This window comes from Camelus dromedarius, chromosome 2 (genome assembly GCF_036321535.1).
Source record: "Camelus dromedarius isolate mCamDro1 chromosome 2, mCamDro1.pat, whole genome shotgun sequence".
Taxonomy (NCBI): Eukaryota; Metazoa; Chordata; class Mammalia; order Artiodactyla; family Camelidae; genus Camelus; species Camelus dromedarius.
The window spans coordinates 30,475,143-30,494,818 of NC_087437.1; positions in this window are offsets into that span (position 1 = coordinate 30,475,143).

Here is a 19,676-nt window from a genome sequence, read left to right on the forward strand (position 1 = left end):
AAATGTCACCAGCTGCATTCTGGCTATGTGGCCAGCTTGGTCTATACAGAGATATGTATTCTATTATTTTGATACTTATTTCTATTTCATAAAAATGAGTGGAAATGGAAAACTGCAATACATCTTATTATACAAACAAAAGCACAGGTCTTATAAAATTGCTACACACATGAAAGTGCTATGTGCCATAAGCGATAACTTGAGCTTCAACCTACAGTTCATTGGGTGTTATTTACGCTGGTCAAGTATGGGTTCAACTGTGAAGGAAAAACGCAAAGTTTAAAAATGTAAAAGTTGCTGCAATAACATCTTTATAATGTGCTACTGGAGGCTATGTTTATTTAAAAATTTTTACTTTCCTTTTATTTCTCTTATATAACAGAACTCTTTATAATATGTAAATATGCTGTTCACCTTTCAGACTTTTGACTTCAGATTTTTCAGAAACTCGTTATATAAAAATGTAGAGAACGCTCTGTGTTTTAAAAATAGCAACATGACTACATCAGACCAGCAGTCCTCAACCAGGGGCAAAGGGGACACCTGTAATGTCTAGAGACATTTTTTATTGTCACGGCTGGAGGGGGGGGGGCACTAATGGCACCCAAGTAGAGACCAGGGACGTGGCTACACGTCCTGTAACTAACGCAGAGTCCCCACAACAAAGATTTATCTAGTCCAGTAAGTTAATAGTGCAAGATAGAGAAATCCTGGCTTAGGGTAGGAAAAGAGCTGTAAAAAACAGCCACCCTCCTGTCTCTGTGACTTATACACCTAAGGTGTGCTGGCTCTGCCACAGTCCAGTGTGGGCTGGTGGTGGAGGGGCAGGGGGTCTGCTCCTTACAGGCATTGCGCCAGTAATTACAGCCACCTACTCCGAGGCTTCAAAATCTTCCACTAGATCTTAACGGGAGGCGAAGTAAGAAAAAGAGCCTTTACAGACATATATGGGAGACCTTACGCGCTCTTCCTAAAGGTGATGGGTGTCAATCTACCCAGGTTCCACTGGCCAGAACTCCATCATGTGTCTGGATCAAATGCCAAGGGAGGCCAGGAAATGTAGTCTAGCCGTGTGTTTAAAAAGTGGAAATAAGTTTGATGAGTACCTCCCCAGTCTCTGCCACCATGTCTAGTTAACTTTGCAACTAACAAAATGTTTTGCTCATGGGTACTTAACAAATTAATAATATTAACCAATACAAAAAATCTGTATTAATACAAAGCAGTATTTCCTTTTAAAAATAGGAACTAGAAGAATCTGAAACTAACATCTAATATGAGGACAATCTGCAAATTTTAAACAATGTATGTCACACTATAATAAAATTCAATGGTTAGCTAACCAGATTTTTAAGCATTGCTTCTAAAATAGAAGTGTATGTATTACTCAATATTTATTTTGTATCTTAGACTTTTCATACTCTTATCTATATTAGCTAATGTAACTTATGTTTCTCTTCTAATTCATTTTTTAAGATGTCTTCTTTCTGAATTCTTTAATTGCTTGAATTTTTAAATTATGCAACATTTACACAAATAACAAAATCATTATTCTTAAAAAATTAATGTAAAATCAAGTATTGGCTTTCTCCACCATTCTAACAAGGAAGAGAGACAGAACAGCTACAATGATCAACAGCATAATATTTTAATCCAACCTTTTGACATCTTTAAAGAGATATTTTTAAAGCAGTTACTTCCATATGCTTCCTTTAAAAAGGAAAAAAGGAAAAGAAAGGCTAACTTAAAAAAATTACGGGTCTCACACACCATACCCCAAATGTCAGCAATCTGGAATTTTCTAAGCCCAATCAAATGTTTATTTCTATAAGGGAGAAAAATAAATTTTAAGACCATCACTAGGCAAATTAAATTACCAGGCCACCATCTTTTCAACTGCCTATTTTAACATTGTTCTGAAACTATTCGAGTTAGTTTAGCAATGAATAGCATATTCTTAAAAAAAAAAAAGTTTCCACAATTTTTGATACTTTTCTCTTCATTCCTTTCCGAATGCCAAAGTTCCTCTTACTGACGGATTGCTTATGATATGCTAAGGAGTCCATCACCAGCAAAAAGGGAGAGAAAGAAAGTGGCTGCAATGAAACTGCTGTATTCCATCATGGAGGTGAAAAATGCAGGGTGCCTCATAAATATTTCTTACAGGGATGGAAGTATTCATGGCTTGGAAACCTCCGGCTATAAAAATGCATTCGAGTTTATTCTATGCTATCAAGTAGCCTTTTGTTAAAGTAGAGTTTTATGGGTAGGTTGTTACTAGGAAATCTGCCTTTAGAACATTAGTAATGCAATAAATTCCATCCAGTCCATCTCGGCTATTTCGGGTAGAACTATGTCTAAATGAGCCAACTGCATTTCACCAAAGGTATTATATTCTATTCAGAGGCTTATATGTGATCTTCTTGGTCCTTGTCTTTTTGAGATTATTAATGGCAGGAATAGTCATTAATGGCAGGGGGTTCTTTCATTTAGAGAATTTCAGTCAAAAGATGGCATAAAAAGTTCACTGAACAAGAATGTGTAGTTAAACCAAGTAACTGAACGGATCTTTACTGCTACTGAGTCACACTGCACTGCAGCTCATGAAAACAGCACATGAAATCCATGAAGATATTTTCCTGTCTGAAATCCCTTACATATGAAGTTTAGAATAGGTTCTTTCAAATTTGTACGGGCACTATGTAATCATAGTTCTTTGGCTCTATCATGTGTGTCTGTTTTGTTTCCAAGTGAGACTGACAGTTGATATAAAGGATTGCTTATTCTCAAGAGGCATTCAGCTCTGGAGTCAGAAATCCTGAGTTTCAATAATGGCTCTGCCACTTATCATCTGTGTGTCCTTGGACAAGTTACAGAGCAATCCTGTGCCTCACTGTTCTGCTCTGACAGAGGAGGACAAGAAAAATATCTGTTCTGTGAGGATCAAACAAGTGTTGGCTCCAATTATCATTATTCTCCTTCTGTATGTTCTTGCCCACAGCACCCTGCAGAGAAAGGGCACCACAGGAGGCACTCGGTTTTATCTACTGGATAAATTGGCCATAGTAGATTTTATATAGTTATAGAGGCATATAGTAGTAGCCATGTATAGACAGGGGGCATAGGGGAGGCAGGGACTGGGAGTCTGAGAGAACCAGAAATCCAGTTCATTTGAAATATGCCCTTTGCTAAGTAATGAAGTCTTGGTTTTTCCATCTGTAAAATGGTGCCGAGAAAACGATCTTAAATGATTACACTGGATTTGGAAACAATATATGGTGAGCATTAGCAAAATACCTGGCACTCAAAGACGGTAGCTATTACTAATACTATGATCTGTGTCTACTCCCAGAGCACCTTTGACACCAAATGTGTGAGGGTTTTTCCCCACATCAACCAATTGTCCAACTCTCGTGTCTTACAGTTCAGTTCTAACACTCACTTACCTGGAGTCAGTGCAGACCCCACAGGTTAAGGGCTCAGTCCTACAAGATTGTTCCCCCTTCAGGTGCCAATTGCAAGTCTGGACTTCGTGCACTTCTGATTAACTGGCTATAAATTGAGGGTTCCCATCACCCTCAAGTTTGCTAATTTTCTAGAATGGCTAACACAATTCAGGAAAACAATTTACTCACTATTACTGGTTTATTAGCAATCTTATAATTCAGGAGCAGCCAAACAGAAGAGGTGCACAGAGCAAGGTATGGAAGGCACACGGAGTCTCCACACCCTTTCTTGGGTCCTGTAAGCACATTGATGTATTCACCAACCCGGAAGCTCTCTGAATTCCATTGTTTAGAATTTTAACGAAGTTCTTATTACTTCATACATAGACATGATTGATTAAAGCACTGGCCAACGGTGATCAGTTCAATCTTCAGCCTTTCACCCCTCTCTGGTGGTAGGGCTGAAAGTTGGTTTCTCTGGCAACCAGAACCCATCCTCCAAGAATCACCCCATTAGCATCCTCATTAGCATAAACTCAGGTATGGTTGAAAAAAGGCTAGTTATGAATGCCAAAGATGTTCCCCTCACCCCTATCACTCAGGAAATTATAAGGGTTTTAGGAGCTCTGTGCCAGGAACTGGAGAAGATGACCAAACACATTTCTTATTATATCACAGTATCACTGTAATATGTGTAGGATGATGCTAAAAAAAAAAGGTGCCTTGCAAGTGACATGGATGGAGAGACAGAAATCACAGGACTACTGTGGCTCACAGTCTGTGGGAAGTAGGATTTTTAAAAGATGATGGAATAGATCATTTTATGCACAAGCATTGTCAAATGGCAAAACTAAAACAATTTGGTAACGAGTTTGATGCCCTTTATTCAAGAGAAAGCAGTCCACGGATTGAGGGACCACAGTGTCACATAAGCAGTGGGACATTCCTCCTGGGGACTTTGGGCAAGAGTGAGTTTTATAGAGCATTAGAAGCAGCAACGAGGAGACAGGGCTAATTGGCTGGGGTTGCATATCTGACCTTATCCAGAAAGACCAAAGAACAAGGAAATAAGGATAAAGCCCAGAGTTAGGTTGGCATCTGGGGACTGGCTGACTGGATATACTGTTTCTGGTCAAGCAAAGCATTTACAGGAATGGAACAGTGCAGGTGCTGACATAGCACCGTGAGCAGGAGCAGATCCATCCTGGGCCGAGAAATCCACCTCAATGGCATAAATTTTCAAAAGTGAACTCCAAATAAGTAGAAAGCATAGCTATAGATCCATAACCTAGTGCAGTAAACCATGGCCAGGCCTGTTTTATCAAGCTCTTAAGTAGGTACAGTAGCACAGTAAGAAATTAGAAATAAGGTCATATAAGATGCTTTGTAATTGTTAGGTACCTCAGTGGTACAAAGTGGGACTCAAAAAAATTAAAATAAATCTGGAACCCAGAAGATGGGTCTGAGTAACATGGTTTAAGAAAAATAGAAATTCACTGTTTTAGTACAACCCCCTGAGACCCCGCCTACACTCCCGCAGCACAGGAGGTGGTATCAGGAAGTCAGCGGCCAAGGGTGACTTCTCCAACCTGACAGACCCCTGCCTCCACGTGGATGGCTGAGGCCACCAGAGGGCAGCATGCCTCCATGGGGAACAAGGGTGGTGCCCCTAAGCCCAGTCCACTCACACCACCCTGAATCTTTCGCCTCCTTGTATCCTCTGAATTGCTTGTTTGCTGGTTAGGAGGTCAGTCAAAAAAGTGATGTTTCTCAAGATAGCTGCAAGAAGGAGAAGACAAAGAAGGAGAAGGAAAGGGAGGAGGGGTAAGAAAAGAAAAGTTGTGTTGCTCAATAAATAATTCTCCTTGATCCTCAAATATGGGCTGACTCAACTGGCCCACCTTATCAGAGAAGAAACTGAAAGGTATAAATTATTTGCATGTTTGTAGTGACTTTCAAAGCACTGGATAAAAAAAAAAAATCTAAAGTTTCCAGTTCATTTTACAAAGCTAGAAAAGCTGTAAAAAATATTATAATCAAAAGCAGAATGATAGGTCAGCATTTCCAAAACTGACCCACGGATCCCTTTCTAATACATATTAATGAATGGTGCACACACAGAAAAAATTCTGTGATCAAACAACTTAGATCAGTGCTCCATATGCTATTCCTTTCTCAAAGACTCATAACACATTTTCATATAAAAGGCTCTAAGAAGTTCTACAGTAAAGAAATCAATTTAACCAAGAATTTCCCAAATGTATTTGACTGTAAGCAATCACTCCCTTTTCTGTGACGCAAAACCTTTTCTAAAGCAAGGAAGCCAAGAGACACTAAAACAATGATGACAAGTCAATTTGGAAACATAGCAGACTTCATCAGGACAGCAGACACAGACCACAGCCCCTGCTCCAGATGTTAATAATGGATCGGTAATACTTCATAAGTCTGACAAATACGCGATTCTCCATTTGTACATTTACACATTAAATTAGTACTTAGATCTTTCAAAGGACATTTTATTCCCTTAAATATCAGCATCAGTGCAATTTGTTTCTCTATTTGGTTTTTCTTCATTGGCTTTGAGAGGCACAAGTGAAATGTGGAAGAATCAGAATTAGCCCCAGAGAAAAGGTTTGACCAATTGGAAATTATTTTCTGGAACGTGTACTCAGAGTCTTCTGTACCTTGACACTCAAGTAGAAAGACATGGATGGAAAAGAATGGGCTTCCAAGACAGGTTGTGGGAGCCCAGTGTAATTTTTTTTATGAGACTATTCTCTAACCCTATAAATAGCATGTCTCACATGCTATTAGAACCTTGGCTCCGTCCCGCCATGCACAGAGCCACAATGCCTCTCTGCTGGCTCTGTGTCGGCAGGGCAGGCTGTAACTGGAAAGGCTTTATATAGCCTTCATGGGGGATGCAAATGATACAGCGTCCTTGCCCCAGCCTGAACAGCTCCACGGCTCTCATAATACCAATCCACACAGATCGCTGGTATTTGACAAAGGAGAGCATCCATTATGCAAAATGTATTAGGCTATGAACACCTTGGGCTTGGAATAAACCGAATTTTAAAATGTCGAGTATTACATTCCATGCATAAAAACTTGGAGAGCTTCAGCCTAAAATAAATTCTTGAATGTATCTTGATTTCAGTACTGAAAAGTCAGAATTTTGTTTCATAAGATATTATAAAATTTTGAATTCCTCTATTTATTAGAGAATTAAAATTTCTAAGTGTCATATATATTTGTGATGTACATCAATCAAGATTTCTAGGTGTCACTTTTATATAAAGTCTATGTTTTGTTTAATAATTTCTAAATTTAGCAAGAGATTATAATACTAAAAATCCAACATTTTCTTTAAGAGGCAGATATCAATAGTGTCAATTGAGTATCTCTTTGGCTTGGTTAAAACGCAGATGAAATTATGACCTCCCCACCCAGAAAAATCCCTAAATATTTCAAAAATTGACTTTTCGTACAAAGCGTAGGGCATAGGCACATGGACTGGTACTAATTAGTCGTTAGGCGGTCTCTCTGAAATTTTCACGTTTTTTATGGTTATGACTTGAGTCATAGCAATGAAAAAAATAAATAATCACAAGAAAAAAATCTGGTTATGTATATGGTTCAGCTACATCATTTCTTATACCAAGTATTTTAATTTTTCTTTCTAATGATGAAAAAGGCTAGTAGATAAATCATATAAAAACACTATAAAAAGAGGTAGTGATTATTACACTGAGCAGTCTTGTAATTTTTAAAAGACTGCTCCAATATATCAAAAGAGGGAATGAGGCTTTAAGCATACTTGCAATAAATAAAAGGAGTCATTTTTCCTCTAGAATCATAAAATCACATCATTAAAAAAAAAAGCTACTAGACACTAAAGTGAAAAATACAAACACTGAATTTAACACGTTAAATTTCCAGGCAGCCAGTATTAACTTTTCCAGAAGAGTTCATCTAGCCAGGATTCAATGTAGACACTGGGGAAATTCATGCCATTGAATGGAAAAAGGTCCTGTCTCTGGTGGGTTCCAGGGAGACTGTGAGGCTGGGATTGGTGTGCAGGAGCCTTACTGGGGGGCAGAAGCAGGAGGTGGGGTCTGAGAAACAGACCCAGGAGGTAGAAAGGGATGTGGGACTGGGTAGAGGGGAAAACTGAACTGTGATGTGGCTGTGATCAAAGTCACAGTCACTTCAGTGAGTCCTGTAGGAAATCCTATGGAGCTGAGGTGGCCCTTTACAGCTGTGCGAACTTGAGGTTAAGGGAGTCAAGCCTTTGTACCTCCACACTGACTGGTTTTTGGAGGTAGACTACCCTAGGGAGGAAATGGAACCTGGTGCAAGATCACCTGCTTTGGCCAAGAGCAATGCCTGGGGAAGGACTCAGCTGTGAATTAGCAGCATGCAATACTCAGGGCAGCTGCTGGTGGGAAGGGTTCCCAAGTCTTGCAGGAAGCAGCCACTACCAGTCCCGAGAGTGGAGACTGTTACTAATCAGTGATACTGAGCTGCAAGAATTCCTGACATTAGTGAAATGCCATGAGAAATTCATTTCATGCTTGTCTACTCAGGTAAAATCCAAAGAAAAGTCTGCAGAACATAAATAAATAAATGCAAGCTGGAGTATAAGTTTGGGAAGAACAGAAATAGATGTAACTCTGAGATAACTGACATCTGCTGAAGTCTGAAGTCAAGGATTCATTTAGATTTTTCTCCCCCACATACATGCAACATACCATCCACACCATGATTCTCAAGTCAAGAAAATTTAGCCTAGCAATAGCTCCAGGTCAGAGAAATGTGACAATACTCTGTCGGACAGACATCAAATGAAGGACTCTGCATGCTATTTCTAAACTCGGGCCAAAACTAAAACCACACACTCGTAGATAGGTAATACCACGCAGAGGGACCTTGGCTTAGCAATAGCACAATAGCATTCTATTTCCCCCGTTACAGTGTTTTGGCTGCTGAGAGAGTTGTTTCCAAATACCTAACCCAAATGAAATGTAAAATGTAAACTCCCTACTTCTCAGTCTTCACTGCATCTCAAATCTAGAATGGCTCACACCAGCCTCCCCATCAAATTCACTCACACTTTTTTTTTCAAACTAACAGGATATAAAACAGATAAGAGAGGTACATGATACTCTCAGATGCATTCACTAAAACCAACTTGCAGGAAATCATTAATTATTTTTAAGTCAAAGGAACAAAATATTAGAAATTCAATCCATTTTTAGTAGCACAATTTTGGGGTAGAGGTGTTGATGCAATATATATCGTGCATTTTTCCTCAACCAGAAACCCACCCTTTTTTCAAGGCTAAAACACACAGCTTCAGAATCATTTATATACTCAAGTATATTGAACAAGCTATTATATGTGAAGCATACAGTTTCAAAGCAAGAAAGGATCTTAGATGACCTAGTTCAACCTACCCATTTTACAGATAGGGAAGGTGAGACCAGAAGTGTGCAGCCACTCACAGAAGAACACAGAGCTAATTAGTAGCCACTGCCACACACGAACCAATTCTCAAAGCAGTGTTCTTTCTGCAACAATAGCTCCACTAGCATTTCAGAAAATTGCAGTGTGTTCTTGTTTCCTACGTCACTACAATTAGCATTTACTCTAGTCAGAGTCTGTGGTTCCTAATGTGGTGATTAATGCTAGTGTGTAAATGTTTAAGCTACTTTGGTGTTTTGTGAACAATCCAGGAAACTGTAGCCAGATTTTGTATCTTAGATAAACCTGGTTATATATTTTGTATGGCTCTTAAAGCTGGGTAATGTGGTTACCAAGTCACAAAATTTTAAATATATGTAATGTGAGTTCTTTACCTGGGCTCCAGGCCCATGCACAACTGAGTCCATTAGACCCTTGTGCTGATGGAACTGGCGGCTCTAATAACCTCCAGCAATATTCCGTCTGGCAAGAGGTTTCCAGTCTAAGAGGATGCATGGCCTAAAGCCAGTACCAATCATATAGCATGAAAAAATTAAAACCAGAATATAGTTTCAAAATCTGTAAGGCATTTTGAATGTCTGGCTAACCCTGCATTGTAATCTTCATTCTAGCTTTCCCATTTTATTCAGAACAGCATTTTGTGTTACGATTTTTAAAGAAAATACAGAGGGGGAAAATCCGTAACAATACATCTTCCCAAAGTTCTCTAAAAATTCTTTTACTGCTTTTTGCTTTTGCTTTTATTCTGAGTGTTACAAGGAAAAAAAAAGAAAAATATATATATATTCTCATATTTCAATTTCTCATTTCCAGACATGATACACTTTTGCTGAGCATACTTTATATATTCTCTATGGCAGATTGGCTCAGTCTATGTTGGTGAAGCCAAGGTTAAAAGTTCAATTGCAACAAGAGTCAATGACTTTCACTCTGACTTGTGGCCCTAGACAGTCTTCCAGACCCGAACTACCCCTCTAATAAAAGACATTAGGAAAACCCCATACAAGAGCGAATGGTCTCCTCATACTACTAGGAAATATCTTCAATAACATGTCCTTTGTCCAGAGGCCAGTAGCACAATCTCTGCTTAAAAAAAAACAGAGGCACTGACATTTTTTAAAAAACTACTACATCCCAGGCCTTTCCCTGAACCCTACAGACATTTTAAAGAGAAAGCTAGTTACAGTCCCTGGATTCTAAATTCTAAATTCTGCTTCTTCCAAGAAGCCTGCTGGAAAATTTCAACTAACCCTGATTCCCTTCTTCGAGCTCCTCTTGCACTTAGAATCTATAACTGGATATTAGAACACCTTTCCACCGGTATTTTCTTTTTCATTTTCATTTGTTCTGCAACACAGGAGAGTCTCATTTCCCCCAACTAGATTACAGACTCTTGCAAATCAGGAACTATTGCCTCCCTTCTCCCTCCCACACAATGCTTAACACAAAAGTGATCACACCACTGATACCAACTGACTGTCGCTTCCTTAGTGCTCTTAAGCAGCTTTAAAAAAAAAATTATAGTTAAGAATGACGGTGTGATTTCAGATAAAATTTTGACTGAGAGTTTATTTCAACTGAGAATCTTTTTCCTTGAAAATTCGCTCTCAAAACACTGGCAGTAACCTTTAATCCACACAAAATGCAAAGGCTAAACATAAAACTAATAAGTAATATATTCATACATGAATTTCAGTACAGTTTGTATATAATACCAAGTGCAAAAGCAAGTTATTGTCACTATATGTATAGAAAAAAATAACGATAGATACCCAAGTATTACGTTAATCCATGTGAAATTGTGGAGGTTTTTATTTTTATTTTTTTTTATTGAAGTAGTCAATTTACAATGTGTCAATTTCTGGGGTACAGCATAATGCTTCAGTCATACATGAACATACGTATATTTGTTTCCATATTCTTTTCCACCATAGGTTACTATAAGATATTGAATACAGTTCCCTGTGCTATACAATATAAACTTGTTGTTTAACTTTTTTATATATAGTAGTTAGTATCTGCAAATCTCAAACTCCCATTTTACCCCTTCCCATCCCCTCCCCTGTTAACCGTAAGTCTCTTTTCTATGCTTGTGAGTCTGTTTCTGAAAACTGTGTTTTTTGTTGCTCAAGAATGTTCAACTCCCAGTAAGTCCATATGGCTAGACCTGTTACTAACTGTGCTTAGTTCTAGATGTGAACATTATAGGTGACTTAAAATGTTCTCCATATTTTAGGGTATTTCTATTATTAGGTATTTTCTATTTTTCTATAATGAGCATTTATGTTTAAATTAGAAAAACAATTTAAAATACATCCTGATCTATTGACTATACTAGTAAAGAATTTGTTTCTAATTTACAGAAAGATGGCTCTTGGTCAAATTAGATACAGCCCAATGCTCCTTGAGAAGGCAGCTCTTTAGTATCTAACACCCTCTAGTGAGCAGATTGCAAACCCTCAGTTCACTCTTCGAATTACACTTGAATATAGAGGACCCCTACAGTTAATGCCATCACTAATAGTTTTCAATTGCAGAATATTGCAAGCTCATTCCTAAATGAGTTCAGTTTTTATTTTTCCCTGGGCCAAATGAGTCCAATATTTCTTTTATTAATGGGTCCAGCCTTTACCTTGAATTCAATATGAATTGCAAAGACTCAGAGGAAAGAACGGTATCACCATGTTAAGGACATCAGTGTCAGCTCAATCACCCACCACCTTTCTAACATCAGTGCAACCCATGTCTGTTACCTAGTGCACTGGCCAGAGGAATCAAACATGTAATCTAGTTCAGGCAGGCTGGAGGGATTATTAAATGCTACAAATGAAGCTGAGGGCCAATGCCAAACATGGCTCTCATGTTGGTATATATTTATTCTGAAATTGTGTAAATGTCAGCCATTTCTAGAATTTCAATTTAGCCTTCTGTTGTTCTGCTGTGGGTTAAGATTTATTGTGAAAATTGTTATTTGATGCAACAAATAAATAAATGTACATCAATATAGGTATTCATTTGTAATCATACCTCATTCACTTCCTAAATTTATTATCTACTGCTTCCTGAGGCTGAATTACTTCTCATGGAGATGTTGTTGGCACATCTCCAGGATCACTCCTTTCTTCTCCAGGAAGTTTCCAGCAGCAAGTCCACATACATCTCTGGTTTCCCTTTACACTGGGAGGGCTCTTTGTGAGATACAAGCCTCGGACTGGAAACCATCTCACATTTCCTACTCTGTTGGTTCAATGAGCATTTTCTATGATCCTATTAGAAGTAAGTCACCGTGCTTTGTGATGTGTGGAGTATAAAGATGAATTAATTTTTTTAATAGACAATTCCCCTAGGACAGCTGACAACCTAGACAAGGAACTCACATCTGTGTGTGAGTAACTATAAAGTAAGGCAGATGGTGACAAGAGGCCCCTGTGAAAGGTTCGAATGAACTGGAGTTGTGAGAAGGCAGTGGTTCCACCATCACAGATGACTTTGGGGAGAAGGTGGCACCCTGTCTTCAACAATAGCCCAGCTCAAAATCTCTCCTCTGCCCCTTCCCACCCCACTCTCCTCTGCACCAACCTCTCCTTTTCCAAATGTTTCCGTTTATTCTTGCCTATTGCCGTCAGAACTATGTCATACTGAGGGGATGGTCAAATGTCAAGGGGAGATGGAGCCGGGACAAGAAAAAGAAAAGACAACAAGGCCAGGAGACCAAAGAAAAAGACAAAATGGGTCCTGCTGAGACAGGCAAAGGGCTCACACTTCAGGACTCAGACGGGGCAGCAGAAACCTGCTGCAAGTCCCCCTTTCAACACGTAGCTTGGTGTAGGCCGTGGGAAGGGTATCCCGTAGTAAAACATACCTACACCAAGACAAATAAGCACTTAGGGCTCCAGGTAAGAGTTCTTCTATTAGCCAAGCCACAGCTACAGTGCAGGGAAGAAGAGTTTCTTCCACTCCCATGATGGCCACGGGTCCCTGAGCCAGGAGGAGGCAACGTTCCTTGGGTTATCCCAGAAAACTCAAAGCTTTGAGCTCAGGCTCACTTGGTTTGGATCATCACATTTCATATATGTTGAGAAAGGAGGAAAAGACCATTCTTTTCAAAATAGAGAATAGGATGGGCTTTTTCTTCAATGTTCCTAATAATCTTCTGTTATAAGTAAAAGATAGGGTGGAGGAGACCTGGGAAAACAGCCCTTCAAGGACACAGCCCCAACTTACATCTTACCCAGACAACAACAGAAACCCCAAAGGACCAAACCGTGCAGGGAACAAGCCAGCAGCCCCTTCTGTTCTCTTATTGACACCATTCCTCATCCCCAGCCCCCTGCCTCTAACCTGAACCTGTGTGCCCCCCCACCCTCCAAGCTTTCAAACTCTGCCCTCCGGAAAGACTTGCACTCAGTTCCTCTAATAACTAGGAGTCTTTTAATCTCAATTTCTCATTTAGTCTCAGTTTCTCATTTCCTCACCTGTAGAATGGAAATCATGACTACTTCACAGAAATGTCAAGTGGATCACACAAGATGCTTATAAAATCATTTGACTTTACATATGTAAATTCTATGTACATGACTTTTTGTGCACAAATGATTTGAGGTGAGGTGGTCTTCGTCCGTTTAGACAAGGGTGTCTAGCACACAGCAGTTCTTCAGCTCCTTTGCTGCTATCCCCCTGAATTTGCTGTCATTTATGCTGTTCTGTAAGTTAAGCATGAGTATGTGTGAAAGTGATTTATAAACTGCAAAGATCTATGCAAATGTGGTATTGCTAATGATTTACTTACTCTGAGGTGTTACCCTTCCCCAGGGATATTTGCATTTTATTTGGAGACAAAATCTCAAGCTAAAGGCAACATAATGTTATCATGGCAGGGATTCAGATATCAAACAGGCTAGGGGAAGAGAATGCAGAAGAAATAGACAATCTCCTCAGGGTCCCCCAAAATGGTATTGAGGAGAGAAAGCAGAAAACTGCTTTCTCTACAGATAAAGGCAGCTCCAAGTAAAGTCAGTTGGTGATTGTACACAGTGTTGAGGGTAATCAGAAATAGCTGGTTCCAAACAGTTAGTCATAAAGCTGGATATATTAGTCTCTGAGTGTCTGAGGTCTTCTCAGATGTCCTCCATCACACAAGGACTCCGTAGACATGCAAGGGCAAACACACCCATCTTCAAACATGCGGTGCTGAGCCTGCTTCCCTCCCAGCTTTGCTCTCCCACCAGAAAATTGGGAAAAGATTATTCTCCTTGAGTTAAAGGATCAGAATCATTTACTCAGGAAGCCTCCACTTTACACTCAGAAGTGAAGGCCAGAGAAGAGACACAGCTAAGTGTAAATCACACGTCCAGAGAATGGCAGACCCAGCTGGAATTCATGCCTCTTCTTTCCCCACCACCCTGTGCCCACACTGCCTCATGGTGGCAACTGGCTTTTGGTCTAGGATCTAAGGCAAATACAAGTTCCAGCGTCATTAGCCACATAAGCTATTCTAAGGGAGAAGCTTTGGTAAACTATGTCTATTTGGATTTAGTGCAGCACTGATTCCAGCAGATGACAATTAAGAACTCTATGACTCCTGCATAAGGGTGAGGAGCCCAGTCTATGCTCATAAGTGATTACAGCAGTTTTTGTTCCGATTTAACCAATGTTTAGGTACAAGAATATTAGACTCAATCCTTCTCTTCTGAATGACATTCCCCCCCGCCGCCGCCTGAAACAAAAAATCTGAAATCTAAGTTTGCTAATTCATCTGACCCAAAATATGTTATGCACTGGCTCTGAACCAGGTGCAGTGGAGACTCTGTGAGAGGATGCTGATATAAACAGGGCATGATGCCCATCATATATAAGCCCATGGATCTGATCCATCCATGCAGGGACATTCACAAACAGCTCAACAACCAGAGGTTAAAGAGAGCACGTTTTACTCAATGACAAATAAACAACCCAATCCAAAAATGGGCAGAAGACCTAAACAAGCAATTCTCCAATGAAGACATGAAAAAATGCTCAACATCACCAATTATCAGAGAAATGCAAATCAAAACTACAATGAGGTATTACCTCACGCCAGACAGAATGGCCATCATTCGAAAGTCCACAAACAGTAAATGCTGCCGAGAGTGTGGAGAAAAGGGAACCCTCCTACACTGTTGGTAGGAATGTAGTCTGGTGCAGCCAGTATGGGAAACAGTATGGAGATACCTTAAAAAACTAAATATAGACTTACCATATGATCCAGCAATCCTACTTCTGGGCATATATTTGGAGGAAACTCTAATTCAAAAAGACACCTGCACCCCAGTGTTCACAACAGCATCATTTACAATAACCAAGACATGGAAACAACCTAAATGTCCATCGACAGATGATTGTATAAAGAAGTTGTATATTTAAACAATGGAATACTACTCAGCTATAAAAAAGAATAAAATAATGCCATTTGCAGCAACATGGATGAAACTGGAGATTGTCATACTAAGTGAAGTAAACCAGAAAGAGAAAGAAAAATGTCATATTATATCACTTGTATGTGGAATCTAAAACAATGACACAAATGAACTTATTTACAAAACAGAAACAGACTCACAGACATAGAAAACAAACTTGTGGTTACCGGGTGGAAAGGGGTGGGAAGAGATAAGTTGGGAGTTCTAGATTTGCAGATACACTACCATATAAAAAACAGACAAACAATAAGGTCCTACTGTATAGCACAGGAAACTATACTCAATATCTTATAATAGCATATAATGAAAAAGAATATGAAAAGGAATATATATATATAACTGAAACATTATGCTGTACACTAGAAAGTAACACAATATTATAAACCGACTATATTGCAATTTTCTAAAAAAGAACTAGTTTTAAGGAGATCTATTCACTTCTGACTCTAAATTTCAAGACTTAATAAGATTATGAAATATGGTTGGACCAGAGCGGGGATTTCCAGATCTGGCTGATGTTTTTCAAGTCCTTCTCCCCGATATTCTGAGTTACTCAGCCCAGATAAGCACTGAGAGATATGTATTTTTAAGCTCCCCAGGTGAATGTGATAAATCTGATGTCAGGTTTGAGATCTTCTTATCACTAGGTGGCCTTGATGTCCCTTCCAAAACCAAGGGCTCTCATCATTGTGAACAACACTCAAGGGCAACAGAACCAGCTCCTGCTGGGCCTCTTGTCAGCTGATGCCAGAGCTGAGAGCCCTGCAAGTTCTGGAAGCATTCTCTTTAGAAACAGAGGTAGGCTTTTTATTCTGCATGGGGACCTTAAAGCATGTCTTATACACAATATGTATGCAAACACTGGTAATATGTATATCAACCAAAGGCGCTTATCAGTATGAGGTTTAGAAAATGCTATTGATGCCATTTCCAAAAAAGAGCCACTATTTCAGTCTTTCAGAAAGCACCATATGTGGTGAATGCACTTTTGAAGAAACAAGTCAACATTTATAATTGTTGAACAGAGAGCCACGGGATGCACCATATTGCTAATCTGCTTTACTTGAAAGCAGTTGGAACACTGAGCACTGGTTTATATTTCCTTTTCAGGGAACCAATTTAACTGAGAGCCAAATAGACAGCACAAAGCTCTGTAAGTCAGACAAAAGAGTTATTAAAACTGTCAAGGGCAACACGCACTTAAGGATGAAAGTAAACTGTAGCTGATGCCTTCTTTCCACTTGCTCATATCCATGTTTCCCTTGGATGTGTGCTTGTCAATTCAAAATTATTAAGTTCCAAATGAGTCATCTGTTTTGTCTCTTTTTTTGTTGCTGTTAATAGAGGTATTGGGGATTAAACCCAGGACTTTGTGCATGCTAAGCATGCACTCTACCACTGAGCTATATCCACCCCCCAAATTGTGATTTGTTTTGTCTTGATGGAAATACGTAAGATTCTTTTTGGAGTGTTATTTCTAAAATAGAAATAATAATGGACTCCTACTGATCATTGGCAGATTTATTTTCACATGTGAATCCCTGAAGAATCCACTCCAGGAATAAGTAGAGGAACATAGAGATCTTCAGATAAAGATCTCCAGTGCCAGTGTTCTCCTCCAGTTCCTGCACCATCACTGTCAGTGCCATTCTTTGGATATCTGCTATATATTCCTGACTTGTTACACTTAGGTGTTTTTGTTTTGTTTTGTGTGAAGTGTTTTCTGGTAGAAGGCTGTTTGCAGGCTGTGTCCTCTGTCCAGGTTAGAAAGAAGGGACTGTCCGAGTTGACATGGGTGCCCAGGTATCCTGGCCCTCCTCTTTGGGGGACAGGGTTATGGTATGATAGATGGAGTCCACTGGGTCTGTAAACCAACCAAGTGAGTGTTCCTGGTTCCCAAATTTATAATTGGGATCAGTGTGCTTAGTCAGTGGGTATAATGCCCTCACCTGTGAAATAAGGAATCTCATGATGGGTAAGGTCAAACTGAGACCTCTGAAACTGCCTACCCCCAAATTTTAAAAAATCACATCCCAGGGATGGTGGATGGCAGGAATCAACAACCCTTAAGGGCCTAAAGGATGCAGGGGTGATGGTACCCATCATATCTTCATTTGATTCTCCAGTCTGGTCCATGCAAAAAAAAAAAAAAAAAAAAAGAAAAGAAAAAGAAAAAACAGATGGGTTCTAAAGGGAACCCTCCTACATTGTTGGTGGGAATGTAAATTGGTGCAGCCGCTATGGAGAATAGTATGGAGGTTCCTTAAAAAACTAAAAATAGGGTGGGGAGGGTATATAGCTCAAGTGGTAGAGCTGCATGCTTAGCATACATCTGGGTTCAATCCCCAGTACCCCTCCAAAAATAAATAAACAAGTAAACCTAATTACCTCCCCCCATACAAAAAAATTAAAAAATTAAATTAAAAAAATCTAAAAATAGAGTTACCATATGATCCAGAAATCCCACTCCTAGGCATATATCTGGCAAAGATGAAAACGCTAATTTCAAAAGATACATGCACCCCAGTGTTCAGAACAGCACTATTTACAATAGCCAAGACATGAAAGCAACCTAAATGTCCATCAACAGATGACTGGATAAAGATGTGGTATACATACACAATGGAATACTACTCAGCCATAAAAAGGAATGAAATAATGGCATTTACAGTAACATGGATGCACCCAGAGATTATCATGCTAAGTAAGTTAGACAAAGATAAATATCGTATGATACCGCTTATATGTGGAATATAAAAAAAATACAAATGAACTTATTTACAAAGCAGAAATAGACTCACAGACAGAGGAAACAAACTTATGGCTACTAAAGGGGAAAATGGAGGAGACATAAATTAGGAGTTTGAGATTAGCAGACACACACTATTGTATATAAAATAGATTAAAAAAACAGGACCTACTATATAGCACAGGGAACTATATTCTGTATCTTGTAACAACCTATAATGGAAAAGAATCTGAAAAAGAATATATATATGTATAACTGAATCACTCTACTGTACACATGAAACTAATACATTGTAAATCAACTATACTTCAATAAAAATTTGTTTCTTTTGGAAGAAAACAGATGGGTTCTAGAGTGGACTCCCGAAAACTCAACCAGGTAACAGCCCCAACTGCAGCCACTGTGCTACATGCAGTATTTTTCTAGAGCAGATCAACACAGCCTCAGCCTCAGGCTTGTGGCCACTGATTTGGCTTTTTTTTTTTTTTTTCTTCTATTCTTATCCGAAAAAAAGGATGAGAAACAGTTTGCATTCAAATGGAACAGGCAGCACTGTACGCTCACAATTTGACCTAGAACTCTGTTAACTCTCCTTCCTCTGGTCATGATATATTCCAAAGATATCTGGACTATGTGGATATCCCACAGAGAACCACGATGATTCATTACACCAGTAACATTATGCCACTGGGCTGGATAATATGAAATCGAACAACCTTGAGGCCTTGGTAAGACCCACGTACTCCAGAAGGTGGAAGACAAACCTTACAAAGATTCAAGGGGCTATAACGATAAAAAAAAATATTGGTGTTCAGTGGTATTGGGCGTGCCAGTAAATCCTCTCCAAAGTGAAAGAAGAATTATCTCAGCTTACCTTCTACCCTGCAGTAGGAAGCTCAGCGCATTCAGGATCTGACGGCAGCATGTTCCACACCTGGGAACACGGTTCCGGCCTCGGTACCGGGTGACCCAAACTCCCGCAGGCCCTGAGTGGGGCCCCGCGAAGGAAGGGCTCTGCGGCAGGCCCGGGCCGCGGGGGGGGGGACACGCAGCCCGGCCGCCGGGCCCTTCGGAGGAGGCAGAGAGATCCGTGGTGGGAAAAGACGCTGCGCGGAGCGTCTGTAGGCTGCGGCGGAGGATGACAGCACGAGCCCTGGGAGTCTGAAGCGAGGCCATGCCACAGGCAGGGAGGAATCAGACACCTTCGAGAGACAACTGCTCATTGGCTCCTGAGCTCTGGGCGAGACGGAGCGCTTGGCCGCGGGGCACGAGGCAACCATGCGTCCAGAACTGCTCAGCACGAACGTGGTCCTGTCAGACTCATCGCGTCATAATGTGGGCCCAGCAGCGGCTCATGACAAGATGGCGAGGGTGTAGCTGGGATCACAGGCAGGCGAGCCGCACGAGCATGCAGCGCAGACCCCCTCGGCCGCCATTTCGCCCTCCCCTCCCCTCCCCTCAAGCCCGCGGCCTTCTGGGAAATCACTTCTGATCAGCTGATGCCCACGCTTTAGGGGTGGGTTGGCCCAGCAGGCG